The sequence below is a fragment of the Petaurus breviceps genome, unplaced genomic scaffold, assembly GCF_028583685.1.
Source record: "Petaurus breviceps papuanus isolate PSGF00001 unplaced genomic scaffold, PetGlider_PUasm1.0 183, whole genome shotgun sequence".
Lineage (NCBI taxonomy): Eukaryota > Metazoa > Chordata > Mammalia > Diprotodontia > Petauridae > Petaurus > Petaurus breviceps.
The window spans coordinates 7,672,828-7,682,713 of NW_027185791.1; the positions used below are offsets into that span (position 1 = coordinate 7,672,828).

Below are 9,886 nucleotides of genomic sequence, written 5' to 3' on the forward strand. Positions count from 1 at the left end.
CTGAGATTTACTTCCAAGTTTCTACTGAGTTCTGACTTTTGTCACCCAATATGCCCACCAGTCCTTTATTTGATTAAGGGTCCATTTTTTCACTGTAGGAAAATACTTAGGTAGACTGCATAAATTATCGTTTATTATAAGCCTTTTGCCCTTTTTATATTATATGTTTCAATTTCTTTCCTCCTGTGTGCAGCTGTCAAATCTTATGTGATCCTGGGATTCTTTTATAAATGGACTTTTCATGGCTGCTTGAAAATTTCTTTTTCTTTGACCTGGAAGCTCTAGAATTTGGCTATGATATTTCTGAGAGCTGTCATTTTTAGATTTCTTTCAGGAAGTAACTGGTACTTTCTTTCTAATCTGTTTTCTAATAGATCTGGACAGATTTTTGTTTATGCTTTCTTGTGAAATATGGTATCCAGGCTTTTTGTCATGATTTCAAGCAGTAAAAGGATGCCTAGCTTCTCATCTGTTTTCTAGTTCAATTTTTTATAGAAGATATCTTTCATTTCTTATATTTTTGCAATATCTTATTTTTTTTAGTATTGTGTTACCTAATGGAGTAAAGTTTGTTTGTTTATCCCATTCTTATTTTCAAGGAGTTCGATTCTTGCGTAAAGTTTGCCACCATTTGTTCAAAGTTATTAATTCTCCTAGTCATTATTTATTATATTTTTATTATTATTTAAAAACTATAATTAAAATATAAAATATTAATATAAATAATATAATACATTATTTTATTATATTAATTATATTTTATTCATATAAATTTTATTTGTTTCTTGATTTATTATTATATTAATATAACAATATATAAAATAATATAATGTAAATAAAATATAAGTTAAAATATAAAATAGTAAAAACAGAAAATAGCAAAATAATTATAAATATATAATTATTAAATAATTAAGTTATTCATGTCTCCTTTCCTCCCTAGATCACTTTCTATTAACATAACATAATATTTCATATCTTTTTTTTTCCTTTTCTACCAGGAGCTTTTATAATCTTCTTGGCCAGGACATTCTTTTCTCATACACTATTTTTATGGAGTTATTCTTTTCTTCTAGATTTGCCACTTAGGTGTCTCTCTATCCAAGTAATTCATTGTGACTGGCATTTTCTTCTGTCCATCATATCAGCAGCTTCACCTTTTGGATAGAGACTCTGTGCTTGGGTTAGTCTGTGCATCCTGTAAGACCCCAGTTTTTTTGCTTTCCAGATTTGAGTCTTGTCCTTTCGCCTGTTTTGGCTCTTTTGTGTCTCATACATGGGCAACTTGGGCACCACCCAGGGATTAAACTTGTTTTGTCTCTCCCTTAAGTTCAGACTGAGTTGCTTGGACTGAGCTGAGCAAGGGCTGTTAAATGCTGAAAGGCCCATAGTGTATATGAACACTGGTCTGATTCTCTTTCCTGCAGTGACCTCAGAAGAGCCCTTTGCTTATTTGTCCCATTCTGGGTATTAGTCTGGTTCTGTCTTCTGTAAAAGCTTCGGTCTGGATCCAAGCTAGACCCTGATCTAGCCCTAACCTCTGGGCTGGCAAAAGCATGTGATATACCTCTGCAATCTTAATGTTAGAACTAGCTTTTAAGCTTTGCCTCCCACCTACCCTAGTTTGTCTTTGTTTAAAATTTCCAGAAAACTCTGGTAGTCTTTTTGCACAGTTATGGACTATATGGGGGTGGGGGGGGGCAGTTTGTAGCTCTTTCTCTTTTGTTCTCTTTATCATTTTTCCTTGTGGTACATTTTTAGGGGATTATTGGAATGTTGAGGGTGGGGGAGATCTGGGCTCTTCCAGGTCCTAATATGTCTCCTTCTTTCCACAATTCTGCTTAAAGTTGACTTTCCAGATAAATTCTGCTGTCACTTTAATGACTGTTGTATTTTCATTATACTCTTATTGAGGTCTTAATTCTGAATTTGTATGCCAAGGAGATTATATAGAGAACTTTTTTTGAAAATCAAATAAACATAAATGATAGATCCAATCAATACCCACCAAACATTCATAGTAAAAAGTAGAAGACATTTTAAAGATGCCTGGAGGCTTTGATGAAAGAAAGAATTATTTAGAGAGCAAATAATGGAAGAAATAGGGTCATTAAAAAAACTTCCTCAAAAAAATGAATTACAAATTCAGAAAATTACAAATTCAGGGAAGAATTCTCTGTTGTGAGGATCCTAGGGAACTGTAATTGGTAGGTATGATAACTGCATTTTAGTCTTCTTAGAATCATGAATTTTATGTCACTAAAGTTACGATGTCTTTTGGTCAAAAAATATATATTTACAAGAGTGGTAGCATGATCTTAAATCACAAAGGTCTCTTAATCTTATGTAGCAGCTCACTTCTTAATCATCAGTTAACCTGCCAGATAGGTAGCCTGCAGTGACCATCTCAGTTGAAATTTAGATACCAATTTTCTTCTTTAGAAAGGTGGTGGTTCTTTTGTCATGTAACCATAGTATGTCATTATATTGTCTACTATAACATTAGCCAGTATTTAAACAAATGATCAAAAGCAAGAAATTTTATGTGCACACAAATTTACTTCATCTAGAAAGGTGCTATTAAGTCCTATGTCAGTTTTCTGTGTATAAAATAGCAAGCTGGGATGATTGAATACAATTTCTCTTTGTTGTTCTCCAACTAAACACAAATGGAGCCATTTTAGATCTGTTTTTACAATAAAATTGTTAGATTGACTGTGTGAGATGCAAATTCCTAGCAATTTGACTTATGAACAAATTTTAAAAATACACAAACTTTCATTCTGTAAGATTCTACCATTTGTACAGACATCTGATATTACTACACAAACAGCTCATTTGTTTGACAAAATAACAACTTTCTCAAATACTTATGAAAAATTATCGTGTGACAGAATTCAAATAAATTTGACAAGAAATTAATGATTACACCATATTATTCTCAAGTTTTATTGGGCCCCTCCATACACATGGTGCCAAGTTGTAGAATGTAAGAATCCATCATTACTACAGAAAAAAATATAACAATTAATGATAGAAGCCAAAATAATAATAATAATATCCACAAAAAGTAGACAAAGAACATAGAGAAGATGGACAGGAAATATACACAGAATGGCCAAGCCAGGCTGTATTTGAAAAATTAATTTTGTTGGGAATAATAGAGTTCTGAGATTGGAGGGAATCTGGAAACAAACATAGAGCTACCTCTACCAATAAAGAGAATGTGTTTCAATAGCACATTTATCCAAAATATCTTATTTATTTACTTAATGACTAATAGTTTTCTTTCTTTTGACAAAATTTAAATTTCCTACATTAGGGCCAAAATGCTTATATGTGGGAGAGCACATGTCAATCTTCTGAAATAAGTAGTAGGTCATTTTCTGCAGGTTTCATAGAGAAAATCCTAGTGTGACTCAATTGAAAGGCAAACTGGACCTTTTGTTTGTGGTAATTTTTGAAACAGGTTTACATGTGAGCATGCCAAATACTCCCCCAAATAATATCCTTACTCATCTCTGGATAGTGTGTGATGATTATACTGAAAGGAGCCACAGGACAAGCAATTAGGAGGGGGTGAGGCAGAAGGGGAAAGGAACAGCATTTATGTAGCACCTATTATGTCCCAGGTAGCTAGGAATGCTGGGCCTGGAGTCTGGAAGAGTCATCCTCCTGAGTTCAAATTTGACATGAGATATTTACTGGTTGTGTGAATCTGGGCTAGTCACTTAGTCCTATTTACCTGTTTCTTCATCTGTAAAATGAGCTAGAGAAAAAAATAGCACAGTATCTTTGCCAAGAAAACCTCAAATGGAGTCATGAAGAGTTGGACATGACTGAAAATTATTGAACAACGTGTGTTAGGCACCACATTAAGTACTTCACAGGTATGTTATTTGATCCTTACAGTCATCCAGTGGTGGATTCTTATCTGGCCCTACCCTGCTTATTCAATCTAATTTCCATTGATTTTTCAGTATGACTCCTTCATTTCAACCAAGCCAATCTTCCTTATAGTACATGAATCTGCTATGTTAGATGAACCCCATGTACTCACTTGGAATGCCCTCCTTTTACCCCCTCAGCCTGTCTAAATGCCGCTTTCTCATTTTCTTCCACAAAGCCCATTATGACTACTTTGACACTCATTGGACTTCAGTCTCATAGGATTATTTCACCAATGGGATACCCACAGGAGCTGCTAGGAATAGGCAAGAGTATTCCCAGGTTTGCATCACAAGATATAACAGACTCTCTTCCATGAAGATGAAACTAAGATATCTATTCAAATACTAGTAAGCCAAATCCATCATAGTAACAAAGAAGTCTATAAACATTGCCAGTGCAGGAAACGCAAACATCCCAAACCTTCCCTCCATTAAGCCTCCCCACAAGTTTTCCCAGACAAAAAAACCTACTCCCTCATTCACAGTAGCTGCTCTGCTCTGTTCCGCTCTGCCTGCTCTCTCTCCCTCCCAGCTTTCTCTCCCTTTTATTTCTGGCTCCACCCTTCCTGCTCCACCTGTTTGGCAAGCTCTTCCCACCCAGCTGCATGTGATTACATTGAGCCTATTAAGGAGTAGGGAAGGTCTTCAAATTCCCTTAGGTCTATTAAGGGGCAGGGAAGATCTTCAAATTCCCTTAACGTTACAAGGTTCCTAGAATTTAGATCTTGAAAGAACCCTAGAGATCATATAGCTCAATGCTTTTGTAATAGAGATCTGGAATATATGCAAGTTCCATCAGCTCACTTGACTGATGCAACCTTTTCACATCAAGGACATCACAGATCTTGCTTCCAAGGAAATCATAATGATGTGTAATGTTTTACAAAGGCAACTAGATGGCAGAGTGTATAGAATACTAGATTTGGAGTTAGAAAACCTGAATTCAAATCCCACCTCAGATATTTATTAGCTGTATGACCCTAGAGAGGTCATTTAATTTTTCCCCCCCCCCCCTCAGTTTCATCATCTGGAAAATGGGCCTAGTAATAGCACCTAAATTGAGGGTTGTATTGAAGGTCAAAATAAATAACACATATGAAGTGCTTTACAAATCTTAAAGTACTAATGTTAGCTGTTATTAAAGGGACTATGGACCACATGTAGACATTCCATAACCTGTTCTGGTCAGCTTGCCATATAGTGAAGGAGAGGTTCCTTAACTGTATTTGGAGGCATTAAACAAGGCACATCAGAATCAGTCTCCTCTCTTGCTTTAGTGACTCTTGGGGGAACTTGGTGACTCACACTCATGGTGTCTGATGGCAAATCAAGTGATAAGTGGAAGTACCTTAGGGTCTTCTCTCCTCTGTGGCCATGTGGCCCCAAGAAACAGACCTAGATTTTCGGTCTTTTAATTTGTTCTTTTCCATTTTAGGAGAAGAGAACAGACTATCCAAACTTAAAAATTTTCAAAGGTCAAAAGAGTCCCAGAAATCTGGGAGTCAGAATCAATTCTGGGCAGCAAAGGGGAGATTACATCCTGAAGGAATGGGGAAAGCATGTCTATGATTCTAGTTCCCATATTTTTGAAGGAAATATCCCTTTGTAAAAGCTGATTGAAGTTAAGGGGCTAAATGGAACTGATTTGCTAGTCACAACCCCAGGAGAAACAGCTTGTTTGGCTTGAACTGAAATTAGTATAGACGCCCCTCAAGCCCTCAGGATATATTAGGATTCTGAGGGGATGATTTAGCATCCTGGCTCTGGGAAAGTGGATCAGAATTAATTTACTTATTTTGAAGAAGATACAACTGAGGCCCTAAGAACTAAAATGCCTTACTCAAGGTCCCAAGGTGGTAATAGATCCAGAATTTGAGACCAGGTCCTCTGGACTCCAAATCTAGTTTGTTTTTTGCTTTATTACTCTTTCTTCTGAATTCCTATAATACCCAGAATCTATTCCACAAAACTAAGCATTTTATAGCATCTTGAATGATTCTTTAATTATATCAATAATGAATCTCTGGCTAGTTTAATTGCTTGAGGGCAAGAACCTCTATGCAACAATAATACCTATACTAGCTACTTTGCATTCCTTTTATTTTTTCTGAAGAAAGATTTTATTTAATTCTTCCTGGTTCATAATGTAAAGCACTTTAATAAATGAGAACTGTTATCTTAGGAACAATGCAACACAACCTCCTTACTTGAACACACACACACACACACACACACACACAAATTTAAACTAATGCCTTCTTAATTGATTGATGTCCAACACAGAAATATTTTTAAAAATCTGGTTTCCCATACAAGGCTTTCAGATGAACATGAAAAATAAAAAAACCTCAACTTCTACTAACTGTAAAATAAACAGACTTGTAGCAAAGCAGAGCTTCTTTCTCTGCCCTAGCAATTATAGAAACTGCTTGGGTGGTATGATGATGTTTTTTAAAACATCAAGACTCTAAATGCTACTGAAGCAGAATGGAATGTTTTCATATCTTAACAAAGAAGTTCTATGTGGCAAGTCAGAAATGCTGGAGAAGCACCACTCCGGGGGGGCTGTGCATTTATCTCCAATGGTCAATGGCTAAAAAGGAAGTTCAAACAATCAGAAGAGTGTAAGTCAGAATTTATGCCATCAGAAATGTTTATGAATGACTCATATCTGGTTTTTATTCCATTCAAACTGATTGACATATATCCTAGGCTGTTAGAGACAGAGAAGGATAGGGAAGGGGAGTAAAGGAGAAGAAAGGGGAGGGGAGGAGAGAGGAGATAAGAATGAATATATATATATATATATTCAATCCATTTTTTAAACTTTCCATTACAACCTATCCTAGACTGAAAGACTAATTCTTTTCAAGAACTAACATATATCATAGAGGGATCTCATTGGATAAATTGTGTTAAAAAAAAAAAAGAAAAAAGAACAGCCCAAAGATGGGATAAGATGATATTTAATTAGTCCAGCTAAAGGTTGAAAGCAGGAAAAGTACTAACCATGCAGTAGCACACATTTGCTGCAAAACTTCATTCATTTCACATAAACTAAAAATTTGCATTTATATACACACATTCATGCATGTACATATATATATATATATGTGTGTGTGTGTGTGTATATATACCTATGCACACATATTTGGACTTCCAGCTAAGCTTGGCATGTTTTATGTGCTACTGCATTTCTATTGAGAGTCATTACTACTAATTGGTATAGAGAATTCAGAAGTAATCAGACTGCATCAATGTATGATGGGAAGAGTTGGTGCTAGAACTTCTTAGGGAAGAGACGTATGTGATCCCGGAGACTCCTCAGGAAAAGACTATTCTGAGAAAGACTTGGGAAGTGGCAAACTTCTAGGGGAAGCTGCTTCCTCGATGTGTATCTTATTTCCATTTTGTCTCACTATAGAGTTTGAAAAGAAACCTTGGATGAGATTGTACCCTCTCTCTTGGTTTGAGCTGTGATCTCATCTCACTCCCATCTAAAGAACTCATATGTAATTTGGGGTATGTGCTAATCTGGATAATCTGTCCAATTTTTGCTTACTCTTTGCTTGAAATGGTTTTAAGTTCGAATGAATGGTATAAAATGATTGCATTATTCAAATTCACACAATTTGAAGTTGTAATTTTAAGGAAAATGTGATCATTGGTTCCAGTCCGAAGGAAATATGAAATGTAAAAATTAGGGTTTTTTTTTATCACTTTATTAATATAATATTAAAGCTAAAGGTAGGAAAATGTGTTTCTGATTCATTTGTTTCAAAGAAATTGAGGAGTTATAGAAAGCATAATTTTTAAATGTTACTGAATATCATACCTAAAGATAATCTTACACTAAAGTTATGATGAAAATGTGGTTCTTAGCATTTATCATATTTTAGGACCATTGACTGAACTGGCTTTTTTTTCTTTAAAACTTCATATATATTCTCATAGGTACAAAGAACTTTATCCATATTTCAGGAAATGTACCTGCTCCCATTCTGATATAATAAACCAATCATAGTTGAATGACCAGGAGCATTATCTAAAATCAATAATATTTAAATAAAATATAGTTATCCTTGCCATATCTTTTTCAACAATTGGGTTCAAATACCTTGAAAACCAGTCTTACAAATAGTTTTCTTATTTGATGGCCAAGGAACTGGAACCAGTTAATGACTATAGTCTCTCCTATGAAATTTCAAGATTAATAAACAAGTATTGATGTCAACTCAAAATTTCTTACTGCATTAGTTCCCAATAAGTATTAGGCTAAACTTAGACATTTAAATCCAAGTGGATGTTTCCTTTTTTAGAAATGCAAGTTCTGGACATATGTTTTTCCATAATAAGTCTATTGTGTTTACATTAAAAATTTAGCAGTGTATCTACCTTCTTAGATTATTTAAATATCATCAAAACATCATGATATTTTGCTACCACATCCTCATCTGCACTGGTCACTACTCCAGTAACTTTATTTATTTTTTTAATGAATTTGCAAAATTCTATTTTAAACAGAATCATAATGGCCATCCAAGTTGCGTCCTTCCAAATACAGAGCCAACTTTAAACTCCAGAATTTCAAGAACACTGTTCTCAGAGCTCAACAGTGTGACCTAGGTCCCTTCTGCAATGTACCTTCTTTCTTAATCGTCTTCCTAGCCAGCCAATTCAGCAAAGAAAGGCCCGTCCTTCCCTTTAGACCCAGCACCCAGAGGACCACCTAAAAGCACAGGCCCAAACACCAATGCTCTTATCAAGCTCTCGGGGAGTTCAAGGAATAGAGACAGGCCGAGGTATGAACGGACTTCTCATTCAGGAAGGTATGCTAAGGGACAGTGGTATTAAACCACTCCTGGAACTACTTGGGATTCCTCATTTCTCTTCCTTTTGCAAATGGCCCTGACTGAACCAGGCCCCTCATACGCAGTGTTCTCCCTCCTTCCCCGAGAAGTGTGTCTTCTTTCCGCTGCCCCTGTCAGGGCCTCTGTCCCCACTTGTGGCATGCTTCTCACTGCCAGCAGTGGGTGCACCAAAGTCATCAGCAGAGAAGAGCTAAGATTTGCCAAGCCAGTTGCTAATACAAGGAGATAATTGTCTTTGCTGACCTACTGCATTTTATATCCACAGATGGAGACAACTGTTTCCCTATCAGGAATCACTACAAGATAAGATCTAACCACGGAATACTGTTGTACTCTGAATTAAGAAATATATGGGACTAGGAAGCCATTCAAAGGTGAATTCTGCACAGTGTTTAAGGACCAAAAATATATGGATCTAACATATGTATTTGATCCCATGTTCTAATAAAGAATGTCGGGGTATTTCACCCAACAGAACACAATGAAAATGTTGCTTTTCCGGATGGGTCAGCACACAGGATTCCACGTTTAATCTTGAACAGAAAAGTCGATGAGTCAATTTTCAAGAATAGCCACAGTCGGTCCGTCTGGCTAATTGTCATTCGTTGGGGACTGGTGGACCTGGAGCAAATTCTGATAATGGAATAAATCTGTTAAAGGAAACATCCAAGGCACCGGGCTTCTTGGGCATCACCATCCTCGCGCTGGAGTCGGCCTGCCATCCTTGCTCCCAGACACCTTGCACTGCTTCTACAGGAAATCGCACAGATGCTTCAAGATCATCGGTGACGATGGAGGTGTGCGCTTGAGAAACCAGTGCAAAGGCTCTTCTTCTGGCATCTCTGAGAGCTTCCATGACGGACTGAACGGTCTCAGAAAACTGATGGGAGCTGATGGTTGTGTAGATTCCTGGAAAATCTCTCTGCCAGATTCTCTGTCCTGCCGACCAGATTCCCCCGAGCTTGGAATTTGCAGATTTTAATAGCCGGAGGAATTCTTTTCCAAAGATATGGGGCATTATTCATGTCATTGTGCAGCAGGTACAGGGCCAGCAGCTGGCAGTAG

The 9,886-nt window shown here is 36.5% G+C and overlaps 1 pseudogene; it reads right to left on the minus strand.

Moving 5' to 3' along the window:
- Positions 1–9,419: 9,419 nt before the first annotated feature.
- LOC138160971 (COP9 signalosome complex subunit 8 pseudogene) lies at positions 9,420–9,839 on the minus strand (annotated as a pseudogene).
- Between the last annotated feature and the right edge of the window lie 47 nt (positions 9,840–9,886).